Here is a 14,106-nt window from a genome sequence, read left to right on the forward strand (position 1 = left end):
CCTTGATTTTCAGCCAGATCACTGTAAGCACATCTTATAATAATAACAATATTATGAATAACTGACATTTATTTAGCTTCATTGATGTGGAAACTGAAAGGGACCTTGGAGGCCATCAGATTCCTGTCTTTTCTAGAAGTCTCTTTTAATTGATTCTCATAAAGACCTTTCACTATCCTGCTTAGTCTTCTCTGGATGCTCTCTGATCAATATTCTACTAACATTTAGAAGCCAGATCTTGACACAACATTCCAAAGAAGAACTAACCAGAGGAGAGGGCAAGGAGACTTCACTTACCTTGTTCTTGAGACTAGCAATTAGGGGGTTGGGATAGATAGAACTCTGGGCCTGAAGTGAGAGAGTTCAAATCTGAGTTTAAATCTCGCCTCACTTACTTACTATGTGTGTCACACTGGCAAGATCTTTAACCTTTATGTGCCTCAGTTTCCTCAATTGTAAAATGGAAATTGATAATAGCATCTACCTTCCAGGATTACTGTGAGGATCAAATGAAATAATAGTTATAAAGTGCTTGGTACAATGCCTACTGCATAGCAGGTGGTAAATAAATCCTTCCTTTACCTCTTTCCTACCAAATTAAAGTAGTACTTTTGGTTGCCATCATACAGTGGTGACCACTTATGGACTCCTTTCAGAGTCAAAGAATCACAGGATCATACAGTTAGTGAAAAAATGAGCCTTAGAAGCTTTCTGACCCAACTCCACTATTTATTTTACAGGTAAACAGAATTATTTTCAGAGAGGTTAAGTGGTTTGCTGAAAATCACCCAGGTAATAAATAGATGACAGAAATGGGATCTGACTCTGGGGTTTGCCCAATCCAGTGTTTTTTCCCCAATTTTTTTGTTTTAATTAAGAAGTATTTATTTATCTTTCTCACCTACTCCCCCACTGAAAAACATTCTATTATTCTTTCCCTTGAAAATTCCCTCATGTGCTGTTTGCAGATAACCTACTTTCTAGTCACACCTCCTCCATTTTATACTTATGAAACTAATTTTTTGGAAGCTAAGTGGAAGCCTTCACATGTATTCCCTGTTAACCCTTCTAAATATACTATTTTGTATGCAGCTTTAAGTAGCTGGGCTAGCTGGAGCATAAGCCATGAGAAGATGATGGAAAGAAAGAGAAATTAGAAATTAGACTACAACCTTTTGTTTACATATATTTACTATAACCTTGAGCCAGGTTAATAGCATCTATTTTGTCTATGAGTATTTTGGGTGGTTCATGGTGGAATAAACAGGTGAGGGTTTCTTAAAACCATTGAGCATGTGGATATGTTTCAGATTCCAAGACATTGACACTTAGAGGAAGATTTCTGGGAGATCCATAAATATGATGATTGTGCATTCTTAAATTCTATTGATTTCAGTTCTGCATTTGTTAATAACCAAAAAAAACCTGTTAAGATGTCAATTCTTTGAACTAAAAAGTTTAAATGCCATCTTGCAATTTCATTTGCTTTATGTCCTGGGTTAATACCAGTAGAAACTACATTGAGGTTCTTTAGAAGTAAAGAAGAATTAAGTTATGAGATCTGAGCTAATTGAATCTACATGATAAGAAAAAAGTTGCTTTGTAGGCACATCAAGTCAAAAATTTCATAGATACCGTTTTATGGCAAACTAGAATTTTCAAATTGTTCAGCACAACGGGCCTTTTTTGTGAAAAGGTAAAAAAACACCACAGAATCCTCCAGATAAAACAAAATAAAAAAAAATAAAGAGCAACACACAACACACATATCCTTGATTGGATATAGGAGTACTTTTAAAATTTAATAAAAAAAAAGTCACTAATATTTAAATGGTTCTGTGATCTTATCAGGATGGATATTGACTCTAATCATATATATTAGGAATTTAGCTACACTTGCCTTTCCTGTATGACTTTCAGTTCTCCTTCACGTTCATCATTGCTAAAACCTTCTTCAATTGATATGAAGTTGCCATCAGAGCACATGGACCCTCTATCATTGTTCTCACCATGTGACTAATTCTTTCTTTTCACTTATATAGTTTTTTGATGACATCTTTTGCTCAAGCTATTTACTGCAATTTCTGATTTATGTTACCTTACAGCCTGCTCACATCCATCTTGTGGTTCTCTACTACCCTCTGAAAGAGACTTGTTTTTTGATTTTTCATACACATATACACATTCATATTAATATATATATATGTGGATGTATGCATATGTACATGTATGAATTTAATTTGTTGAGTCAAGATCATTGGATATTTCCTATTCTTCATTTTTTTGCAATTGAGATTGGAAGATAGGTGGAATTATTTTCAGGGTGGCCTTTTTTGTGAGTATTTATTTGTCATAATGTCATGCCAGATGACCAGTGTCCCATAAAATGTTTCTTCAAAAAAGGGAAATATATCAAGGATATAGGACAGCTAGGTGGAATAGTGGAAAGAACACCTTAATTTCAGGAGGACCTGATTTCAAATTTGGCCTCAGATATTCCTTAACCCTGTATGTCTCAGTTTTTCATGTAGAAAATGACTTGGAAAAGGAATGGCAAACCATTCTAGTATCATAACCAAGAAAACCCCAAATGGGAACATGGGGAGTTGGATTTGACTAAAGCAAATCAATAAGAATATATCTCGATAGATAGATACAACAAGGATTTATTGAAATAGCTATAGTCAACCCATATCAGAATTTCCTTTAGCCATTGCAGATCACAGTCTGTGATTTAATTGCTACTTTAGAGAGCTCAGAGAAGTCAAGGAACTTCCCTATATTTGCACAGGTATAAGTGTAAGAATTGGGATTTGTAGCTGTGTTGAGGTTTAGTCCTAGATCTAGCATTTCATCTGTTATTCCAAGCTGCCATTCAGCAAGTAAGCACATTTCGATCTGCACTGTAATTTTTGTATAGAGGGGTGAACTGAGGGTTCATCAAATACTTTTGGAAACATTATAGTTCTTCCTGCTAGTCCCCTGTGATTTCATAGCATAGTTTCTTCAATAAGTTTAATAATGAAGGTACCAGGCAGATGCTGTGTTCCAATATGTCAGGAAAAACTAGAATTGTGGATTATTTTCAAACACCTCATCATGCTTTGCTTTTTGGAAAACTTTCATATTATCATAGATCAGAATTAATGGAAAGGATGTCAATGTAGAAATGTAAGCTACCCCCTCCTTTAACCCTCAAATAAGAACAAATGAGAAGAGAGAGATAACTTGTTCCTTTCATTAGTATCCACAAAATGGCAGGCCTGCTGCATGAGAGAAGTCCCCAGCACTTTGAGTAAAGTCTGTATCACAGATTTATAGGCGAATCTAAACAAGTCACTCAATTTTCCCAAATCTTATTTGACATATAAAACCCTTAACGATAATCTATCTCTAACATGTTTTTTGAAGCAGATTGCTCCCCTCAGTATCATCCCAACTCTACGTTCCACCAAAGTACCTGACTTAATGTGTCTTGTACCTGGTATTTCACCTCCTACATCGATGCCTTTGTAGTGTCTGGAATGCTTTCATTCCTTGAGAATGTTAGTCACTGCTTCCTTTATCACTTTGTATTTCCATCACTAAACATAGGGATATAGAAACACTGATATTCCTAGTGTAGCCCAAATCAGATGAAAATGTAATTGAAAATACTTAACAAAATAAATAAAAATGCACTAAAACATAGATAACATTACACTTTAAAGCTGTCAATGTATACATGAGTTAGTGCCTCTTCCTCCCCATTTCTATCTCTTTTAATACCATTGACCTTCCATATACTTAATACATCACTGTAAAGGGTTAGAACTGAGCAAATGCACTTGGATAATGGAGCACGTGAGAATAAGTGCCAATTGGACAATTCTCTATTAACATGTTTGAAGGATGACCTTCTCCAACTATTAGGTGCTGGCTGGATGGGGGGGGGGGGGAAGGTGGACAAAGGAGGGGAAGTGACATGAGTGAGTGGAGTAGGAGGAGGAAATTGAGGCATTCTCCTGGCGGTGGAGAGAGAAGAAGGAGGTGTGGATATTGCTAGATCTAATCCCCTGACTGAGACCGCAAAAGACCAAGAATAAAGACTTTTAATTATCCTGACTCCGGCTGATTTCTAGGAAGACAGAGTTCCAGCACATCACTGTCACTTACTTGAATCGAAGACCATCATTACATTGAGATGGCAGAACCATTGTAGTAAGGTAGCAATTGCCTGTTTATAGCCATGTTGGTAGATTTTTTTCTCATTTCTCCAGCTTTTTACATTGAATTCAATTTATTTGCTGACTTGGTAAGGAAGGCACACCATCAGGAATTTAAAAAGAGATTTGGAATAGCAATATCACTTTTTTGCTCAGGTGTCTTGTGTGGAGAACTTTTGCCTCCGATCGATGCTCTAAAGTTCAAACTCCAGAAAGTCATTGTTTCTAGTGAATACTAAGATACCACCTACTTATCTCTGAGAAACTAACTGTCCTACTACAATATGCAAACCAGGCTATATTTTCTTATCATTCCCCAAAAGTGTGAATTAAATTATAATATGATGAAAAACTCACAGTTTGTAGTCATTCCAAATGTGGCAAACCTTCAGTGGTGCGTAAAATTATTCAGTGAACTGTGGAAAACATCAGAGCAATTCTAGCCTTGAAGCTTTTCTCCGAACAACGAAAAAAGTGCCAAAAACAAGCAAGCATAGCTAAGCATTTCATCTTGGAAGCGGCTTATTGAATTAATAAGACAAGTCAATTAATGTAATGCTCTGTTGCTTCAGGATAAAACATGAAAAGGAAAAATATGGAGCTGTTTACTGTATTGAGATCAAGCGACCATGAAACCTCCAATGTGAGATTCTTCCCTTCTCTAAATCTTCAGGAAACAACAGACATGACTCAGGAGAGTCTAGTGCTGAATATGCTAGGACTCAGACTTGACCCAAGAGAATGGCAGAAGGGTTCTATCTTCATCAAGTCATCATCCAATGTGAATTTAGCACTTTTGGGATGTAAAATTCTGTTCTACATTCTGTAGAAGGCATAGACTTTAGCTATGACATGATTCCTGACTTTATGGAGTTTATAATCAGAGCTTAAATTGCAGGTGTCTATTTTTCTAAAATTTGAAAGGAAATTACTAGGATAGTAAGGATCATTGTTGTTGCTCAGTCATTTTGGATTGTATCTGACTCTTTATGACTTTATTTAGAGATTTTTTGTTTGTTTGTTTTGTTTTGTTTTGTTTTTTTTGGTCAAAGACCAAAGGTCTGTCATTTTTTTCTCCAGATCATTTTACAAATGGAGAAAATGAGGATCACACAGTTAAGTATTGAGCTCAGAAAAATGACTTCCCGACTCCAGACTTGGCACCCTGTGTACCATGGTGTCCCCTAAATGCCCTATAGATTCACACATTTAGAATTAGAATGACCCTTGGAGGTCGGCTAGTTTGTTACTCTCACATTACACATAAGAAAACTGATTCCCAAGAACTGATATGATTTGCCTGAAGTTATGCAGAAGCAGAATTTGAACTCAGGAGTTCTGACTCCAAAGCCAGAACTCTGTTCCTCTTCATCATGTAGTTCAGGAGACTGTGATTCTTCTCTGAAAATAAGGCCTAATGGGGGACCAGAAATGGGCCTCTACTCTCTCTCAATACTACCATGGCACCCAGAGCTATCATTATCTGTATCCCACCATTCCTTTTCTAAGCTCCTTCCTAAATCCCCACCATTTTCTGTAGAAGTAAAAGGTTAGCTTTCTGGGTAGTGAATTGTTCTCTCTTAGTAGAACTGTGTCAATGGATAGACCATCATTTTCTCTGATGTATTCCCTTCTCCATGCTATTCTCTGTAGGGTAACTTTGTGAAGTCTTCCTGACCCTGAGCCTAATGCTATATTTTATGCCATCTAGCTACTGACAGATCTGTGTTTTCATAATTTGGGAATTCAGTGACATACATTACAACTTCTTCTCTCCTCTCAATTAATCCTGTGATTCTTATCCACATCCTTCTATCAATTTTCTACAGGGCATCTATCCACAATCTTCCTTTAAATTCTTTGCCATTAGACAAATTCACTCTCTTTTCTCAGCTCTGACTACTAACTTCTCTGTTTTTCTTTAAGTTCCAACTAAAATCCCATTTTTTCCTGGAAGCTTTCCTCACTCCAACTTTATTCTTTCCTCCTTTGATTATTTTCTATCTATCCCACCTATAGCTTGTTTGTCCATATTTGTTTGCATGTTGTCTCCCTCATTAAGCTCCTTGAGGACTTTCTTTTGCCTTTTCCTATATACTTAGCACTTAGCACAGTACTTGATATCTAGTGGGTGCCTACTAATGATTCATTGATTGATTAAGAGAAAATTTAGGCTTATCATTGGCTCTCCTTTTTTTCTTGCCACATGGCCAGCTCACCTTCTTTGCTGATCACATGCCTCTATGATAACACCACTTCTCCTGTTCACTTCTTTCCTGATAATGTATTGCAACCTGCTAATATTTGTATTTCCCTTTTTGTTACCATTTGGATGATTCCCAAATCTTAATTTGTCAAAGATTGTGGTGGTCCCTGATTCAGAGCTATGTAGTACCACTAGGAGAAGCAAATGATGGGCCTTTTTATTAGGAAATCTGTTTAAGTTTTGGAGATTAGTAACAGTACTTAAATATTTCCCAAAGGAAATTCTGATCACGTTTCATTTCTGGATCCATGTCTCCAAGTTCAGTCTGTTCAAGTCATCATGTCTGAATGGTTGAGTGCTTCTTCTGCTATCTATCCACATGTTGGGTGTATGCTAACTTGAGACCTTCTCCATGAGCTATGACCATGATGTTGGTCCCTGTCCAATTTCTTGGGATCCATTCAATTCAAGAAAAAATTCCAAGTAAGAGCTAAGGTTACAGACTGATCATAGATGATTGTTTCTTTAGGTACCGCAATGAACATTTTATTTTCTTAGGCATTTATTTTCTCTCCTGCAAAACAAATTTCTTGTTCAACTTTTAGGCAAACTTTCACTGAACTATCTGTAATAGAAAGCTGCTATAATAGATAAGCATCATATCATTTTAAAAAAAATATTCATATCATCACTAATCTACTTGAACCAAGCTTAAAATATTTTGCTCACATTATACCTCAAGCCTGAACAAAAAAGAAAAAAAGATCTTACTTACTAGACTAAAGCAAATTCCCATGCTGCAGATGTTTGATTGTGTTAAGATTTCTATCTTGGGGCTTAATCCTTTCCTGGGAAAAGCTAGCTTGCCCTGAAAAGGATAATCTTCCTGTATCACTATACTCTTAGTCTCTCTGCCAAGTTAAATAGGTCATCTGTGCATGAGAAGAGATACCAGTCTGTACTCTATTTGTTTTGTTCATTTTCTCATAAAAGTGAGCTTCTTATAGGAATTATTGGAATGATTAATCTCACCAAAGGAAAATAACTTCCTTTTAGATGGAGGCTCAAACCTCCAGAGTATTCAGCGAAAAGCTAGAAGTTTCATTTTAATTCCACAAGCATCTCCTGAGCATCTATGCCATCCCTTAGGGCTGGGCTACTAAAAGATTATCTGACTTCATCCATTTTTCTAAGTGATGGATTGCAAGAAGAAATGGACATAGTACAAGTCAAAAAACTTGAATTTTAACTCCAACTTTGTCACCACAGTGTGAATTTGAATGAATTACTAAACATTTCCATGCCTCAGTTTCCCTAAGTTTAAAATAGTTTTGAGTCACATGATTTTTAAGTTTCCTTAAGGCTCTGATTCTTTATCAAACCACTGATAGAGCATATCAGAATGATATGACTTTTCTGGGAGTGACTCTGAATTGGATTTACTTTCTTAAGGTAAGGATTTGGAAACTTTTTCTTGAAACTTTTTCTAGGAACTCAAGGAATTCTGGGGGGCATAGGATGTTTCTGGATTCTGAGAGGTCTTTGTCAAAAATAATAACCTTTTTGTTGGGGGAAGAGTAAAGAACAAATAGTTCTAAACAAAAGAACTAAGAACACATAGAACAAGGTAGAACAAGTTGGAAAATGGACAGCAATAAGTAAAGTTAACGCCCACTATTTTCTTGATCTTCAATCAGACAACCTTGAGATACATTCCTGGCCAACTTAAGACTTCTTGTAGTTATATTTTACCTCAAAATAATTGTCTGAATTGTATATTTCATCATACTTTTCTACTACTATCTTTATTCCTATGTGAATTTCATGAAAATCTGTTAAAAAAATCATGACTGGTATACCCCTTTGGAAATTTATTTTTCTATATAGCAATCTGATTCACAGATCAAACTTTGGCTGGATCTGGAATCCTTCAGTGGAACACAGATTTCATCAAATAAATTTCATCAACTTTTTCAAGTGAAATTTGACTGGATGAAGTTTCAATGCTTAAAAGATAGACCTCTTATCTATATGACCACTAAACCCATCCCTCAATATGACCACTAAACCTGACACTCAATCATGTGGCTAATTTGGTTGTTGGAATTGAATGCTACAAGAAAGACAACTTCTATATCTGTGGTATTGAGATGATTCTGAGTTTTAGATGGTTAAATCAGTGGAATAATTGTAAACTCTAGAAGTTCTTGTTGCTATTCTGTCAATTCAGTCATGTCTGATTCTTTGTGACCCTATTTGGGGTTTTATTGGGTAAAGTAACTTGAGATAGTTTGCTATTTCTTTCTCTATCTCATTTTACAGATGAGGAAACTGAGACAAAAAGGGTTCACTGACTTATTCAGGATCATAATAGAGCTATTTAACTATCTGAGCAGAATTTAAACCTATGAAGAGGAGACTTTCTGATTCCAAACTCAGTGTTATATCGATTACACTACTTAGGGACTCTAAGCAGGTCTTATCAAGTTGGAAAATAACAACCACAACAGGTATAATGTTAGTAATGGAATGAATATCTGACATTTAAGGGCTATTATCTCTTGTGTGAGAATGAGCTTTCTTTCTGTCTTCAGGGAATACCATATTTTTTGGCACATATTAAGCACTTAATAAATGCTTGATTGAGACTATTGAATGATTGAGATTGATTGAGACTGGCCTAGCTGGATTTGGAATAGCTCCTCCCCAGAAGTTTGGTTGTAAATGAACTACAGAAATTTTCAGCCATGGAAATTAACAAAAATTGCCAAGGTAAAGAGGAGTCATCACGACCCATGTAAATGAAGAAAATAGTTATAGTGATGAAATCATGAAAACCCAAAATATTCTTGAGTTTACAGCATTGATATGAAAACATTGAAGAAAAGTACAATTTGTCTCAAATTCCACGTTGGGATTTTAAAAGTGCTTGTTGAATTGAGATAGAAAATGACAGTTGTAATATAAGAATCAATATCATTCTCTCACTTGAACAAAGGTCATATATCTTAATTAACTAACTTGGCCATCCAAAAATTCAAGAAGGAAAATGTTCTTTAGAAGGATTCAGTGAGCATAAAAGTATTGCTTAGTGATGTAGTGGACAAAAAGATCTGGGGGAGAGATGCTCACTGGGGATTGTAAATAATTTTTTAACTTGTGAATTGTATTTCAATATAATTAGTTTTCTTTGCAAAACTAGGTATTTTATTTTATGCATTATTAAAGTATTATTTTGAGATGGGCTTGTGTAGGCCTCAGCAGATTGCCAAAGGAACCCAAGATACCACGGAAGGGTTAGGAACTTTTGATCCAAGGGTTTTGGTGGATTGTAAACTCCATATGAGTCAACACTTCCTTGCCCTTGTCAGACCATATTTACAATAATGTATTTAGTTCTGGGAACCACATTTGGGAAGACCATTGAAAAACAGGGGAGTATCTAGTGGAGATAAACCATGATGGCGGAAAAAAACTGAAGAATTTCCAGTGGAAGTAAACCTTGATGGTGAAAAATGGAAACTCATTTGCTGCAGAGGTAAACTATAATGGTGAAAAGGTTGGAAATGGATATCCAGTGGAGGTCAACCATGATGGTGGAAAGAATGGAAACTCATCCCATGTGAGGAACAAATGAAGAAACTAGGGCTGGTTAGGCTGGAGAAAGGAAGATTTAGGAGAGACATAGCATCTGTTTCAGGTATCTGTATCGAAGAGGGTTTAGATTTATGGTATTTGGCTTAGAGGAAAAAACTCCAGCAATGAGTTTAAGTTGAAATAAAACTCATGTCCAGTGGAAGTAAACCTTGATGGTGAAAGGGATTGAAACTTATTTCCTGTGGAGGCAAACTATGATAATGAAAAGGATGGGAACTCATATCTATTGGAAGGAGAATGGAAACTCATACCATATGAGGAACAAATGAAGAAACTAGGGGTGTTTAGACTGGACAGATTTAGGAGGGACATGACAATTGTTTCTGGTATCTGTATGGAAGAGGGTTTAGATTTGTGGTACTTGCCTTAGAAGAAAAACTGTAGCAATGAGTTCAAGTTGGGAAAGAAAAAACAAAAACAAAAACCAAAAACCAAAAAACAAAAACAATGTAGACTTGGAACCAATGAAAATGTCTTCATACTTAAAACCATTAAAAAACTTTCAGATAATTAAAGTGATAAAGTGGACTAGACTGCTTCAAGAAGTGATAGAATTGTCATCACTGGAACTCTAAGCAAAAGAATGAATGACTTCTTGAGTATATTACAGTAAAGATTGTTTTTATAGATATGGGTTGGGCTAGGTAATAGATGAGATCTGTCAGTGAGTCGCTAAATATTTATTGAGAACTTTCTATATTTTAGGTTCTGAGGATATTAAAAAACCAAACAAGATAGTTTATGCCCTCAAGAAGCTCACCATCTAATAGCTGTCCCTCTTTTTGTTTGGAAACCCTGTAATTTAAGGATTACCACTGATCACTCAACTATTTAGATGGACCCAATAAGGCCATTTTACACAGGTTGAATTCTATCATGTGTTTTGTGGCATATTTTATTGAAAAAGTTCCAGTAATTAGTATGGCAGAAATTAGATATGGATCCACACTTAACACCATATACCAAGATAAGATCAAAATGGATCCATGATTTAGGCATAAAGAGGGAGATAATAAATAGATTAGAGGAACAGAGGATAATCTACCTCTCAGACTTGTGGAGGAGGAAGGAATTTATGACCAGAGGAGAACTAGAGATCATTATTGATCACAAAATAGAAGATTTTGATTACATCAAACTAAAAAGTTTCTGTACAAATAATACTAATGCAAACAAGATTAGAAGGGACATAACAAATTGGGAAAATATTTTTAAAAACAAAGGTTCTGACAAAGGTCTCATTTCCAAAATATATAGAGAACTGACCCTAATTTATAAGAAACCGAACCATTCTCCAATTGATAAATGATCAAAGGATATGAACAGACAATTCTCAGAGGGAGAAATTGAAACTATATCCACTCACATGAAAGAGTGTTCCAAATCACTACTGATCAGAGAAATGCAAATTAAGACCACTCTGAGATACCACTACACACCTGTCAGATTGGCTAAGATGACAGGAACAAATAATGACAAATGTTGGAGGGGATGTGGGGAAACTGGGACACTAATACATTGCTGGTGGAGTTGCAAAAGAATCCAGCCATTCTGGAGAACAATCTGGAATTATGCCCAAAAAGTTATCAAACTGTGCATACCCTTTGACCCAGCAGCGCTACTACTGGGATTATATCCCAAAGAAATACTAAAGAGCGGAAAGAGTCATATATGTGCCAAAATGTTTGTGGCAGCTCTTTTTGTAGTAGCTAGAAACTGGAAGATGAATGGATGTCCATCAGTTGGAGAATGGTTGGGTAAATTGTGGTATATGAAGGTTATGGAATATTATTGCTCTGTAAGAAATGACCAGCAGGAGGAATACAGAGAGGCCTGGAGAGACTTAAATCAACTGATGCTGAGTGAAATGAGCAGAACCAGAAGATCACTGTATACTTCAACAACGATACTGTATGAGGATATATTCTGATGGAAGTGGAAATCTTCAACATAAAGAAGATCCAACTCACTTCCAGTTGATCAATGATGGACAGAGGTAGCTACACCCAGAGAAGAAACACTGGGAAGTGAATGTAAATTGTTAGCACTAATATCTGTCTGCCCAGGTTGCATGTACCTTCGGATTCTAATGTTTATTGTGCAACAAGAAAATGGTATTCACACACATGTATTGTACCTAGACTATATTGTAACACATGTAAAATGTATGGGATTGCCTGTCATCGGGGGGAGGGAATAGAGGGAGGGGGGGTAATTTGGAAAAATGAATACAAAAATAAAAAAAAAAAAAAGAAAAGAAAAAGTTCCAGTAGCCTAAAAATTACTTTTATCTTCTGATTTCTGTCTTAGGCTTCACTATCACTAGAGGCACTTTGAGATCATTTCACAAATAGGATTACAGTTCTCAAACTTAGACATAAGAAACAATTAAATGTTGTCTCTGGATATTTTCTCTTTTAATTGGCTAGGCACAAATTCAAAACAAGAATGAAAAAAGAGAGAGAGAGAGAGAGACAGACAGAAACACAGAGAGAGACAGACATAGAGAGAGATTATAAAGTTTTCCTGACTCATATCTAGGCCATGGTTATTATTATTATTATAATTATTTCTTAAATTCAGCCAACTGTCTACTTCCTGTATCCACAAGTTTTCTTGTGCCTACAGGCTGAGTTGAATGCAATATTAAATGAAAAGGGAGGGAGAGTAGAGGAGAAGAAAAAAAAAAAGCTGTTTGAGGAAGTAAAAAGCACCGAGGCCTGATCACTGGTCTTAAACAGCTTTGAAGCTTTGTTTTCCACCTCTGCCTCAAAGCAGCATTGAATTATAAAAATGTTGTAGTCCTCCCTCCTGAGAAATACATTATTGAACTATAAACGGGGGCTGCCAATGCTGAGAATGACTGCACATCCTATCCATATTTATTGGGCAAAGGCAGAGTCCTGCAAATGTTTTATGCATGATTGGATCAAGAGGAGGCTTCTATATCTCAGGCTCAAAAATGGAGATGGAAGAGGCTAGTTCTGGGGCCTAACATACAATTCAAAAACACCACTGAAGTGCTGTCCCTGCCCAGGGGGGAAGCAGCTAATTGTCATTTTTGGGATTCAAGAAGGTAGCACATTGTGCTGATACTTTGGAGCTCAGCACGCTTTCAAGTCCAGCCAGTGGGGAGTGTTGTCTATTGATTGGCATCCCAAGCAAATGAGGAGCCCATTTAGAGGGTTGCTGTTGGTATGCACTTAGTGGCTACAACAATTCTGAGTCTTAGGATTCTAGAAAGCTGGAAAGATAGACCTGACCTTTTTTTTCCATAGGGAAGGGAGAGGACTTTTTTTTTTTCCTTAGGGACAAATATTTTGGACTCAGTCTTGCAGTGGTGTTTGATTTTTCTCCCCCTCTGGATGGAAGAATCACTACATGAATTGTTGTTTGATGATGACCCATCTTCCATGCTTATCCCGGCTTATTCCCTTGCCCTTAGATATTTTCTTTTCTAACCCCAAAAGACACTTCTTATGGGAAGTCTTTCTGTATTAACAGTTGTCAGTAATTCCACATCCCTCTCCATTCCTTGTATTGAATTTTAAGTTTATTTATTTATATATGTTTTGTAGCCATCTTTCCTTTAGCCTATAACTTCCAAGCTTGATGGTAACCAAGCTTGAACTGAATTGCAGAGGCATATTTAGTCTTGATGGAAGAAAAAAGTGTCTTTATAATTTAATCTTAACTTATGGCTGGTATAGGGAATTGCTGAGGAATCTCCTTCTGTCAGTGATCAAGATCACCAGAACACCAACTTGCCATTCAGAAGGAGATCCCTGGGGCACTAATTTGTCCAAATAGCCCAAATCTTCTCACTAAGATCAGTTTTCCTTTATTACATTCTCTCCATTGATAATTATAGCTAAGAGTTGAATGGACTGCCTCAGGTGGTAATGGAGTTCCTCTTCCTAGAAGTGTTCAAGCAAAGACTGGATGAACACTAGTTAGGTATGCCATGGGGCATTTCTGTGTATGTACCAATTAGTTGAATGAGATGGTCACGGTTGTCCCCTCCAACTCTGAAATAAT

This window comes from Sminthopsis crassicaudata, chromosome 1 (assembly GCF_048593235.1).
Source record: "Sminthopsis crassicaudata isolate SCR6 chromosome 1, ASM4859323v1, whole genome shotgun sequence".
Lineage (NCBI taxonomy): Eukaryota > Metazoa > Chordata > Mammalia > Dasyuromorphia > Dasyuridae > Sminthopsis > Sminthopsis crassicaudata.